The sequence below is a fragment of the Delphinapterus leucas genome, chromosome 1 (genome assembly GCF_059928025.1).
Source record: "Delphinapterus leucas isolate spDelLeu-1000000601 "Yukka" chromosome 1, BTC_Dleu_Yukka2, whole genome shotgun sequence".
Taxonomy (NCBI): Eukaryota; Metazoa; Chordata; class Mammalia; order Artiodactyla; family Monodontidae; genus Delphinapterus; species Delphinapterus leucas.
In genome coordinates this window covers 122,898,123-122,911,322 of record NC_143129.1, presented here as the reverse complement: position 1 = coordinate 122,911,322, position 13,200 = coordinate 122,898,123, and the positions used below count along the sequence as shown (strand labels likewise).

General features: G+C 36.7%; 1 protein-coding gene across 7 annotated transcripts in view; it reads right to left on the bottom strand.

The window, feature by feature from the left end:
• Positions 1-13,200, bottom strand: part of ZZZ3 (zinc finger ZZ-type containing 3) — a 139,253-nt gene that overhangs the window by 125,260 nt on the left and 793 nt on the right. Inside the window, exon 1 of one of the 7 annotated variants that reach the window (XM_089920778.1) lies at positions 4-13,186. The exons of the other annotated variants lie outside the window; for them this stretch is intronic. The gene's annotated coding sequence lies outside the window, so the exon portion shown is untranslated. Of the gene's footprint in view, positions 1-3; positions 13,187-13,200 lie in introns of those variants that run through there. 7 annotated transcript variants of the gene reach the window in all.

Below are 13,200 nucleotides of genomic sequence, written 5' to 3'. Positions count from 1 at the left end.
TACCACATAACAATCATGGAATAGTCTCCGCTTTAAACAAGGTTGTGTCCCTTCCAGTATGAAAGTCATCTTCCTAGACATAAGAGAAGTAAAACAGGATCTGAGTAGTTGTCATTATTTAATATCTCCCCAATGAATGTGTCTCTTTCTTCCTTACCTATCTTGCTGAGTTTAGCTAAAGCCCTCCCTTGTTGGCTTAAGCATTTTTTGCAAACTTTAACTCATTCAGAGCTCTAGCCTCCCCATATTCCTACTGACACATTTTAGTATTAACCATCAGTTATAAACCATTAGTAATGCAGGTATTCTTGATACGTTTTCTTTTGAAGTTTATTAGAAATTACCTATGTGAAAGTCACAATATTTTCTCTGAATGACTCATGCATTTTTCTCCCCTCAGTGGAAATTTTTTGTAATTTTAATACATGCTCCATTTTTTAAAATAACATGTTTATTTTTAAGTGCCTTCTATCAATATTGTCTACATCATCTGTGGTCATTAGCAATCTTTTTTCTGACCTTTCTGAAACTTGCTTTTCCGTGAATTCCTACCTAATAATTTAAAATCCAAAGTGACACAGTCTCAACTTTTGATTCCCATGATTTCCATTTCTATCTAGGAGACAAAGAACAGTATTTTGGAAAAGCATGGACTTTGAAATCAGACAGATATCTGTCACTTACTAGCCGTGTAACAAACTTCTCTGAGTCTCCATTTTGACATCAATAAAGAACAGATTTAATGAGCACCTATTTTATATCAAGTGCCTTATACACTATATGTGAGTAGAAAGTATGTATCATTTATATTGAGGAAAACAAGAGCTTATATATAAGCAATTTTCTTAAAGTCACAGAGTTGCTAAGTACTAGAGCCAGGATTTAAATCCAGGTCTGATTCCAAGCCCATGTTCTTTTTCCTACAACACAAAGAAGAGACTATAAAATGGGTCCACCTGCCCAAAACAAATGTTCAATAAGAGTTAATTCCACACGTCCCTCACTGTTCTTCCTTGTTGGTCGGAATCAATTTCATACCAGCAGTTCTCTTCCACATTCAGGAGACTAAACTGCCAGCGAATAATGTATCAAAAGCTCTGATAATCTTTATTGTTAATGTATTGTTTAATTAATCCACTTAATTAAAAGTAAAGGGCTTTCCTGGTGGCGGAGTGGTTGAGAATCCGCCTGCCCATGCAGGGAAAACGGGTTCGTGCCCCGGTCCGGGAAGATCCCACGTGCCGCGGAGCAGCTGGGCCCGTGAGCCATGGCCGCTGAGCCTGCGCGTCCGGAGCCTGTGCTCCGCAACGGGAGAGAGCCAACAGTGAGAGGCCCACATACCGCCAAAAAAAAAAAAAAAGTAAAAATTCTATTACATTATGCCACACGTAATTTTCAGACATTTTTGTGTTAAAAGAGCCTTATATGCAATCATAAAAACCCAGGGTTAGAGAGACATAAAAAGTCAGGTGGCTGAGCTACCTTATTCAGCATAATGTGCTACTCATCCTCAAAATTCTTAAAACAATGTAGCGAAAAAAGTTTTTTTTTTAAAAAAAAACTGTCATTCTTGTGAGGTATTCAGATCAAGACAACAGAAATGCTTACCATAGTTTTCCAGAAACCAAGCAACCACCAAACAGAACTCTGTATTTGTCAATATCATCATGGAACTATAGTTTCCCTCAATTATCTTCTCTTTCTCTTCTCCTCATACGATTGAATAGCCAATTAAGTGAATGAAAGAATGTTTCCTAGGCCCAAACACTACCATTCACATCACTTTGAATCCTGCCAATCAGTTAACTGATTTGAGTGAACAGAAACTAAGAGCTAGAACACTAATTTTTTTTCCCATTTCTTAAAAGTAAGTTAAAAAAGGGTTTATGGATTAAGGTTTATACACAGGTTTTTACAACTAATAATGTAGTATGGTACTATACTGAAGGACTTCTAAAATGCACCAGCTGACTTTTTTTTTTTTTTTTTTTTTGCGGTACGCGGGCCTCTAACTGTTGTGGCCTCTCCCACTGCAGAGCACAGGCTCCGGACGCCCGCCCAGGCTCAGCGGCCATGGCTCAAGGGCCCAGCCGCTCCGCGGCATGTGGGATCTTCCCGGACCGGGGCACGAACCCGCGTCCCCTGCATCGGCAGGCGGACTCTCAACCACTGTGCCACCAGGGAAACCCACCAGCTGACTTTTTTTAAATCTATAATAAGCTGAAAGTGAGACTGACAAAAAAAGAAAAAGAAATCAGATTGATGGAAATGTTCTAAAACTGGACTGTGGAAATGGTTGCACAACAATGTAAATTTACTAAAAATCAGTGAATTGTACACTTAAAAAATGACTCAAATCCTCCCAAAATAACCTATTATTAATAAGGTGACCAGAATGCTTTCTTATACTATTACCTTGAAATAAACGCCATCATTTAGATTTATTATTCTGCAAATATGCATGCTTACTTGAAATGAACCCCAAGTATAGTTTCAGCACATCGGGGCCTCTAAGTACTGAACTACAACTGTGGTCCTCTTTTTTCTTTTTTTCGGTACGCGGGCCTCTCACTGTTGTGGCCTCTCCCGTGCCGGAGCACAAGCTCCGGACGCGCAGGCTCAGCGGCCATGGCTCACGGGCCCAGCCGCTCCGCGGCACGTGGGATCCTCCTGGACCGGGGCACGAACCCGTGTCCCCTGCATCGGCTGGCGAACTCTCAACCACTGCGCCACCAGGGAAGTCCAGTCCTCTTTAATAAATACAATTTTTGAATATATGAACTTATCATTGTGCAAAATTTTAAATGAAACACTAACCAGTAAGAGCTGCCTTACTACAATTGCACACAAAACAAAAGTATAAGGGAACAAAGAGTTTGGATAAGTAACACCTTGATGAATAAACTTAAGTGATTTCTATTCTTAAAAACCGAAGTATTCAAATCACAGCTACTTCCAGTTCTGTTTTTGTATATAAAACACAATATTTTAGCAAAAACAGTCCTTGAATATAAGATCTGGAAGAAAATTCAAATGCCACTGTAAAATTTGACACACTAAAAATTCATTAGAATATATGTCAATACAATGGAGCTCGAACAACAAGGAAGACACATATACATGCACATAAATGGTCCTGATGATAGCATCTCAAACCCCAAAAGTAGAGTTTGAATGCTTAAGTTCATATCCTAAACCCTGCATTCAATGCCTGTGTGACACTGAACAAGATACTTAACCTCTCTGCCTCAACTTGCTCATTTGCAAAATGAGGATAAAACTAAACATCCCTGGACTTCCCTGGTGGTGCTGTGGTTGGGAGTCCGCCTGCCATTGCAGGGGACGTGGGTTGGAGCCCTGGTCCGGGAGGATCCCACATGCCTCAGGGCAGCTGAACCCGTGCGCCACAGTTACTGAGCCTGCACTCTGGAGCCCGCGAGCCACAACTGCTGAGGCCCGCGCACCAGGAGCCCGTGCTCTGAAATGGGGGAGGTCACCACAATGAGAGGCCTGTGCACAGCAACAAAGACCCAACACATACATACACACATACATAAATAACATCCCTACAAGGTTGTTGTGAGGACCAAATAATAATGAATACATTATTTACATGTATCTAGCATACAGCAAATGTTCAATAATTTTAAATTAGTATTATTTTTATAATGGTAATAAAAATCATCTAGAGCTGCCCTTCACAATGTTCAATATATATTCAAACTGCCTGGGAATCTAGTTAAAATGAGATTGTTATCGAGAAGGTCTGAAATTTCCATTTCTAACAAGCTCCCAGACAGGTGTCAAGGAAGGCCACTTCTGAGTTACCAGGATGGTTCTCAAGCTTTGGCACACACCAGAATCACTTGGAGGGCTAGTTTAAAATAGATTTCTAGGTTTCACCCCAGAGTTTGAGAGAATTTGCACCTTTAACAGATTGCCAACTGAAATTCCCAGGATGATATTTTAAGAAATAATGCTCAAAGGTTCTCAGCTAGGATGTACATCAGAAACACCTGTGGGGTTTTTGTGTAGGTGCCCTTACTATACCCTAGTATTGTGTGATCTCCTAATCTATTAAACCTGACACTCATGCACTGTTTTTAAAGAATAAAAACAAAACTTACAGGCAATTATGATGTATGCTAAAGTTTGAGAACAACTGCCTTATAGTTACACATGAATCAAAATTTCCTTCATGAAATTTTGCTAGCTATAGAAAGAAAAGTACCTACCCATAAATGTGCCTGAGGTCAACCTGGAAATTGTCCTGACTCATTCACCAAGAACAGCATTTATTCAAATTTAGTGGTAACTCTATAACCTTTACAAAAGTCAATTACTTTCTCCTTCACTCTTCATGAGATGTTCTCCTATAACATGATGCCCAAAGTCAAACATTTAAAATATGCAGGCAAAAAAAAAAAAAAAATTTTTTTTAGAAATTAGTCTAAATTTTTGCATAACGTTTAATTTCCACAGAAGCTCAGCAAATGAAAGAGCACTAGGGTACAAAATGTAGGTACATGTTACTCTTAAATTATACATGAACAAAACACCTAATTTTGACAGCTACAGGCTATTTATAATATTCTGGTCCTAATAATTACTGAGTGACAGCAAGCAAAATTCGTTTATAAAGGAAATTAAGTGTATCTTCCAGGCTAACTGTGGGACTTAAATGAAAGAAAAACTATGTGCAGGAACACAGTAATAAATCTTTCCTATGTCTTCCTTTAAAATTAAGAAAGTGAAATGGAGGGGTAGAAAAGAAAGTACAAAGGGAGAATTTCTCATAAGAAAGTTACACTTAACACTTGAAGCCAGCCTGAAAGGAGTTGCTAACTAGGTATAGCTGACTCAATTTTTTAGTAGCCTATAATTTGATCTATAATCTGTATACCACAATGTTATAATGTTCATAAATACAAAATAAATATTTTAAAAGTAAAATGACTTAACCTGAGACTTTTTATGAGAAGGGAGGGAAGGCGAGGGGTGGGTACTCATGACGTTCTTTGAAATAACAGCGATACTACAGGATAGCTGTCATAAAAATCTGAATGGGAATCACTGCTTGAAAGGAATTCAAAGAATGAAAAAAAAGCTGCCAACTCATAGGATAAAAGTCCAAAAAGCCATTAGCTGGTCAGGAATGCTATACCAAAGTTTTCAAAACAAAATTTTTAAGTAGGAGGAAAAAAAAAAAAAAAAAGGTGAGGTACTCTTGAAGGCCATCAATGACAGAAATTAAAAGCATCCTGTTTGCCCAAACAACATTAAAACACAAACAGGGTCTACCACACAATCTGAAAGCAAAGAAGGTGGTTCTTTGATGTCCCCTTCTAGAGTTCCTGAAAACTATGAATACCATGAGAAAAATGTCTAAGTGCTGAGATGTCCAAGTATAAACTAGATCAAGTTCTAGGATTTCTCAAGTTACTTATATCAAAACAGGATAACAATGCATTAATGTTTATAAAGGAAGTTCAAAACCAAACAAAATTATTCTACGGTACTAGAAATCGAAATAGTGATTTCTCATGGGCGTGGGGAGTTAATGACCACAATACAGCACAAGACAGTTTCAGGGGTTTTGATAATGTTCTATTTCTCAGTAATAATTACACAGGTGTGTTCACATTGTGAAAATTCACTGAACTGTACACTTAGGAGAACTTTCTGTGTGTATTAATATGCTAATCATATTTACTTTTTTTTAAAAGTGGGGGGGAGGAATTTCTCCCTCAGGAAATGAAACGTATTACTGCAAAAGCAACATTAAAAATTTTTAGGGACTTCCCTGGTGGCGCAGTGGTTAAGAATCCGCCTGCCAATGCAGGGGACACGGGTTCCAGCCCTGGTCCGGAAAGATCCCACATGCCGCGGAGCAACTAAGCCTGTGTGCCACAACTACTGAGCCTGCACTCTAGAGCCGGTGAGCCACAACTACTGAGCCCACATGCCACAACTACTGAAGCCCACGCACCTAGAGCCCGTGCTCCGCAACGAGAAGCCACCGCCATGAGAAGCCTGCGCACCACAATGAAGAGCAGCTCCCGCTCGCCGCAACTAGAGAAAGCCCATGAGTAGCAACAAAGAACCAACACAGCCAAAACTAAATAAATAAATAAATGTATTAAAAAAAAATAGTGGAGACCATTCAGATTAAGAATTACAGGTTTGGGGTGGGGAGTAGATAGTTAATATGGAGAAGTATTAGAAAGCTCCTCAAGGGCTTTCAGTAGATAAATCTCACAAACATACACATACCTTTTTCAGGAGGAAAAAATCTTGGTACCTCCCTCTATAATACAGCCAAGCTAAATTTCACTCTATTTATGAAACACATAAATCTGCTTCTAATGGGGAAGTGCATATGAGCTGCAGTATCTACTTTCCTTAAACTTCTGTCCAATTTTTTAAAAAAGTTATTAGTAAGGAGGTAAGTAAATGCCAGAACACAATTAGCAACTGCTATTCCTGGACCACTTCAGTGCCATTCTGAAAAATAAACTCACCCCTTAGGGGATAGCAGAATTCTAGTAGAAATAAAAGATATAAATTATGTTCCAATCCCTATAAATTTCATCCCAATCCAAGGTAAAAGGAAATTTCATCACACCTGGTTCCTCATCTGCAATTCTCTTTATGTAATACCCAAGCACAGGACATATGTGTTTTCAAATATTACGTTTTCATACAAAGTTAATCTGGTTTTTCTTCCTAGCAATTATGTAACCATACCATTCTGTAGCCAACAGAAAGTGCTAGTCAATATTTAATAAAATAATAGCTTGGAACATTACAGTTTTAAAATGTAAGTATAAATATCTCACTTTTTAAAAAATTATTTTATTATCTTGAATAATTATTTCATAAAGGAAAAAACAAACCACACCTTCGTAAACAATAAGAACTGTAAACATTTAAAAAGCTCTCCTTGGCATGGATGCCCTCACGAATGCTCACATAGAATTTCTCAGATTCATTACTTAATTTCAGTAAACGCACAACATTGCCACCATTCTTAACAGTTGAAAAACAAAGGAACTGTGATTCTGGAACTTGAGTCCTAGAACTGCAAATGAACACTTTTTTTTTCTAAATATTTTAGAGGGATATGATGTCAAGTTGTATATTACTATTTAATGAGGGAAACACCTTAAGCACACATCCTAAATTGTTGATCTTAGAAGTTTATTTCTTTAATTCCACAAAATCTACCAAAGTAGTTTTTCTCTTTACAGCCTCTTGTACTGTATACCTTTACATAGTTTCATATTTTATCTTTTCAAGAAAGGAGAAATTGCTTCATTTAATCCTACTTAATTCTGGTATATGGGAAAAGAATATTTCAAATTTTCGTTGACAAAAGGAATTATAAAACATTGTTTTGTACAAAATAAGCCTTTATTATCCTCAAATTATAAAGTGCTTTCAAAAATCGATAAGAAAACAAACACAATAAAGAGACCAGGGCAAAAGATATTAAACATGTAGTAAGAATCATCTTAAAAACAATACTAATTTTTTTAAGTTTGGGATTAAAAATAAGCAATATAAGATATAAACATTTAAAATGTAAAAATGAAACACGCAAAACAAAGAAAATATTTGATAAATAGACTTGAGACAATTACCGATTTGCAGGAAAACATTTACATTCTCATACCAATGCCACATGAGGTAAAAAGTTAAATTTAAATCTAACTTAGAAAAACTAAAATAAATAGTATTAAGATCAGTATTATTTATTACATTAGAAATGAGAAGGCAGAATTTCGTAAGATCAGAAACAAAACAAAATTAGGCCAATGATTTGATTATATTAATTTAAAAATTCTGTTTATCTGAAAAACTCACAAAAGAAATACACCTATTAAGCATAATGTTTCACCCCAGTAGTAATCTAAGAAAAAAAATGTTATAATACGACTTATCCTCTATTACGTTTTTTTTTTTTTTTTTTTTTTTTTTTTTGCAGTACGCGGGCCTCTCACTGTTGTGGCCTCTCCCATTGCAGTGCACAGGCTCCGGAAGCGCAGGCTCAGCGGCCATGGCTCACGGGCCCAGCCGCTCCGCGTCATGTGGGATCTTCCCGGACCGGGGCACGAACCCATGTGCCCTGTACGGCAGGTGGACTCTCAACCACTGTGTCACCAGGGAAACCCCCCGTATTACGTTTTTATAAACAATACTTAATGTTGATGTATAGAGCCAACAACCACTCCAACGTGAATATAAATTGATCCTTTTGACAAACATCGTGACACGGTTTTAAGAGCCTTTAAAATGTACCTAAAAATTATACCTGTAATATACTAGAAGATAATACTATAAATAAGAAACACCTTATATATAAATGTTCTTCACACTCTTACGCAAAAAACTAGAACAGGAGAATGATATACATCTACACATGGAACATCATACAACCACTTATAATGATGGTTAAAAATACTCATTGTGAGGCATCCCTGGTGGCGCAGTGGTTGAGGGTCCGCCTGCCGATGCAGGGGACATGTGTTCGCGCCCCGGTCCGGGAAGATCCCACATGACGCGGAGCGGCTGGGCCCGTGAGCCATGGCCGCTGAGCCTGCGCGTCCGGAGCCTGTGCTCCGCAACGGGAGGGGCCACAACAGTGAGAGGCCCGCGTACCGCAAAAAAAAAACAAAAAAACCTCATTGTGAGAATGGGAAAATGTTACCTAACATTAGGTTAAAAGCAGGACATGAAATTAAATATGTTTTATCTGTAAACATGTAAAAGATATATTTTTAAATAACAGAATACATCAAAATTTTAATATGGTTATATTAATTCCCAAGATTCAAAATCCTCAAACCAGCCATCAAAATCATTAAAACACACACAAATATACACACTTAATACCTAAATCAAGTGCTATATACCATCACTCTACCACTGAAGGGTGCGTAAGGTTTAAATTAACATATTAAAAGAGACTGAAAAGGCAAGCAAAGCAACAAACAAAATCTACTACAAAAAGAAACATTTCTCACCTCTGGACATTCAGCTGTGCTAAGGATGGAGACTCACTACCAGGATTCAGAACTATACAACTGATTCACAGACAGGTCATTTACTAATTCTAATTATCTGCTCTGAAAATTCCTTCATCAACAAACGTGCTTATCTTTAGCCAATTGGTTAATTATTACTGATATCAAATATTAAATGTAATAGAGTCTTACTTGGGAGGCAACTCCTTGAAATACTAAATAACGAAATAAGTAGATAAAAGCAATAAAATAAAACAAAGAAAATTCCACACACAGCAGCCCCATTTTTGGGGGGGGGTATCAGATGAGTTCTGTTAAGTGAATTTTCTAGAAAACTGAAATGAATTTATTAAAAAGCTTTGAAAACGTTTACCCTTATAAGAGTCTTCTAAAAAGACACCAATTTCTTAATTCCTTAAACACAGTACATAGAGTAAAAGTTTATTTATGATTAAGATCATCACTGTGACAGACCATGTACTATACTACTCTACAACATTGTGATTCCCTCAGAAGTTAATGATTATAGAACTGTATGTCTCCATGAAATGGCCTTAAAACACTATCCTTTTATAGTTCCATATACTTTTTAATAGCTCTACTTCAGTAGCCTTGAAATAAGATGACATTTCAGTTGTCAGTGTGCCTAACTCCAATGGCCAACCTTGCAAATTGTAATCTGTGGGCTGAAAAATCAGATAACCAACCCTGCTGGGGCTGCAAAATGTTATTTACTCCAGTTAGTAGTTTCTGAATAAAGCTCATAGGCTTATTATACTTGGTTACAGTTATTTTGAAGCCTCAGGATCTCTGCTGTTTGAAATGACTAAAATCACAATCACTCAAAAAATGTTTAATTACTAACTGCAACTTACACATATTCTGGAGTTCCAAAATAATCATAATAACTGAATAGTTTGATAGTCTCCTCAAAGTTACTCAACTCACTTGTCTCTGACCAGAGAAAAATTACCTACGTAAGCTGAGAAATAACAGATGAAAAGAAAAAGAAGGAAAGAAGTGAGAAGGACAAGTTCAAATGAAATAGCAAAGTCCATACTGCATGGTTCTAGAAGGCAAGACTTATGACTTTGGGAAATATTTACACATAGTGTTTTTTAAAGTATAATTACAGTGGTTATCAGGATATTAACTATAGAAAACTGCACTACAGTGTATACCACATATGTATTAAATAGTACTTTAAAAATCAAGACTGGGAATTCCCTCGTGGTCCAGTGGTTAGGACTCTGCGCTTTCACTGTCGAGGCCAAAAAAACAAAAAACAAAACAAAACAAAAAACATGCAAAGACTTGCAGCAAATATTCCTTGTACTTAAACTGACAATGAATTTTCATATGAAATGGCAGATTGTTTAAAAAAGCACCTGCACGTATTTGATATTTCTGGTCAAGTAATTTCCTGTAATCTGTCTTGGACACTGGTTCAGGAAGAGGCAGGAAATAAAATGTACATTCTTCATATAATTAATATGTAACATAGGTATTACACTATATAGTTACAAAGTTACAGGTCTATGGAAACTAGCATTGTGTCATATCTAAAGAAAAAATCCAAGTGAGGACATCGTATTGTCACTTTTGTTAATATCCTCTGATTACTGAAGCTCATTAGCTCTCATAGGTCACTTCTATGACAGTAATAACTGAGTAAGAGGAAAATAAAATTTTCTGGTTAAGTTTTACTCAAGCAAAACTCAACTCACATAAGATATATTTCTCTTCTTCTTGTATTGTCTCAGTATATTTCTACCCAGTATATGGGTATTTTAGCGTCTGTAAAAGTTTGCTAATTCCTAAGATCCTCTACCAAAAACAGTTTATAAAACAAAGTTGTACGAATAAGTAACATATATTATTACAAGGATCAGATGCACATGAGAACTCTCAAGGCCCAATTCCCAAGCAAAACTTTGTAAAGTTTGCAAAGGCCATTATAGAACTGTGATCTTTTGAATCCACTGTCATTTTCACAAGCTCCTACTTCTAAAAACATAAAATAAGTAAAGAATTCACAAAGTTCCAATTAAACATCAACTTCAGTTGATTTTATTTTTTTGGGGGGGGGACAGGTGATATCAAGCACATCTGGGGGTGGGCTGAAACCTGTTTAAAAAAAATTATTTAAGAGGAAAAAAATTGCCACACATACTGATTCCAAATTCTGGTCAACTCAAGTCACCCTCCCGCCATCATGAACAGACTATTTTTGGACCATGGCTCTGTCAACCTTCTACCATCCTTTCTTTTCTCTGCAACTTCTCCAATTCCATTTCAATATCAACCTATACACACTCCCGTGTCTCCTTTTCCTCTTTCCCACATCTCACCTCTCAACACTCACTTTTATTCCCCAACATTCCTACTTTAACTATTACAAGAGAAAACTACAGTGACCAAAACCAGTGGTCACTTTTTTTACGTGACAAGTGTGATAAATAATATTGCTGGTAGTTTGGAGGGAAAAATACAAAAAACAATCACAAAATGTTGCTTAGCAACTTTTGAGTATATGTATGTTTGTCTATATTAACTACTGATGTTTGTCTGTATTAACTACTGATGTATCTTCCACTCTTCAGTTGAGAACTATTTAATTAAGCTGATAACTTTTTAAACTTCTGGAAAACTCCGATATACACACTTGGGTAACAGTTTAGAATATATAAGTTATCAAGAAATATAAACATATAAATATAAATGTAAATAGATAGCACAACTATTAAACATAAAAATATAAAACTCAAGTGACAAAACATTTATACCTTTAAATCTGATTTCACATGTACTTTATTTTTGTACAGAACAACCAGCATACCACTCTACAGTAAAAATAATGCTATCACTCAAGCTATTTTCACAAAACTATACCACCAAAATATCTGTACAAAAAATTTACTTTTTTAAAGCATGTATGCATGAGGCAAAAAACCACTAAATAAAAATATGAGCAGAAAAACTTTTACTGATTGCTAATGTTGTGACAGAGTATCTTAAAACAACACCCCTCCGTTTCCTCCTCTTTGTTAAAAAAAAATAAAACACATGGAAAATATCTGGAATAATACATACATAGCTACCGCTAAGAGTGTTTACAGAGATTTAGGACTGAGAGGCAACTTGGTAGAATGTAACAGGAAGAATTTTACCCTTTATTTTTCTCTGTACCAAGTGTAGAGGAAAATAACACGTTTGTAGTTTAAAAAAAATTATGACCGGATTACCTAATTATCTGATTAGTTTGCGATTAATTTACCACTACGAATACTAAATAAATCCAGACTGCTCAAAAATACGAAAAAAAAAGTATACTATAAATTCATCTTTGATAAAACACTGAAGGGTTGGAGAAAAACTAATCTTGCTTCAAATTCATTTAAGGAAAAATTGAACTCAAGTTTTGACATCAAAGTTTACGAAGATTAGTTTGCTTTTAAATTTGACTTAAAACATTCCACTATTGCCTTAAATACGTAAACTAAAACAATCATCCCTGAACAACAAAGATGGCAAACTCATAACAATAGTAATCAAAATCCTATCGGAAAAAAAAACTTATCGATAATTATGAGTTAATAGGCACGTAGCAAAAAAATTAAAAGAATGGTTTTATTCTGACATCAGGTATTGTCAGAGATATAAAGGATCCCTCCAAATACTGCCAAAAGTTATCGTAAACACAAAGTTAGAGTGATGAGGGAGTTATCAATGACCAAATAAATGTGAGTAAATGATGCCCAGAGAGAAAAAATGGAATGCGCTCTATTTTAAGCGTCTGAGAAGGGGCCGTGGAGAAAGGTTCTGCAGCAGAAACAAGCGACAGAATGGTTAACAGGTCTGGAATTCTTCAGAAAATTGTAACAAGGGGAAAAACTGACAAGAACGTCTGTAAGTAAGAGGAACGGTATCCAATGTAATCCTCACGTCTGTGCTAGCACGGCTCCGTACTTCCAGCGAGACGGGGGAGGAACTATCACTGAGCGGGGGAGAAGGAGCCCGGGCTGAGGGGTGGCTTCTGCAGGTGGCGAAGCGCCCGCAGGGGGGTGGGGAGGAGGATCGTGTCGCCTCAATTGGGTCAATGTATTCCCTTCAAGACTACAGGAAGATGACGCAGCACGGCTCCCGGCACCAAGAGGCACTTGCCCCCGGCCCC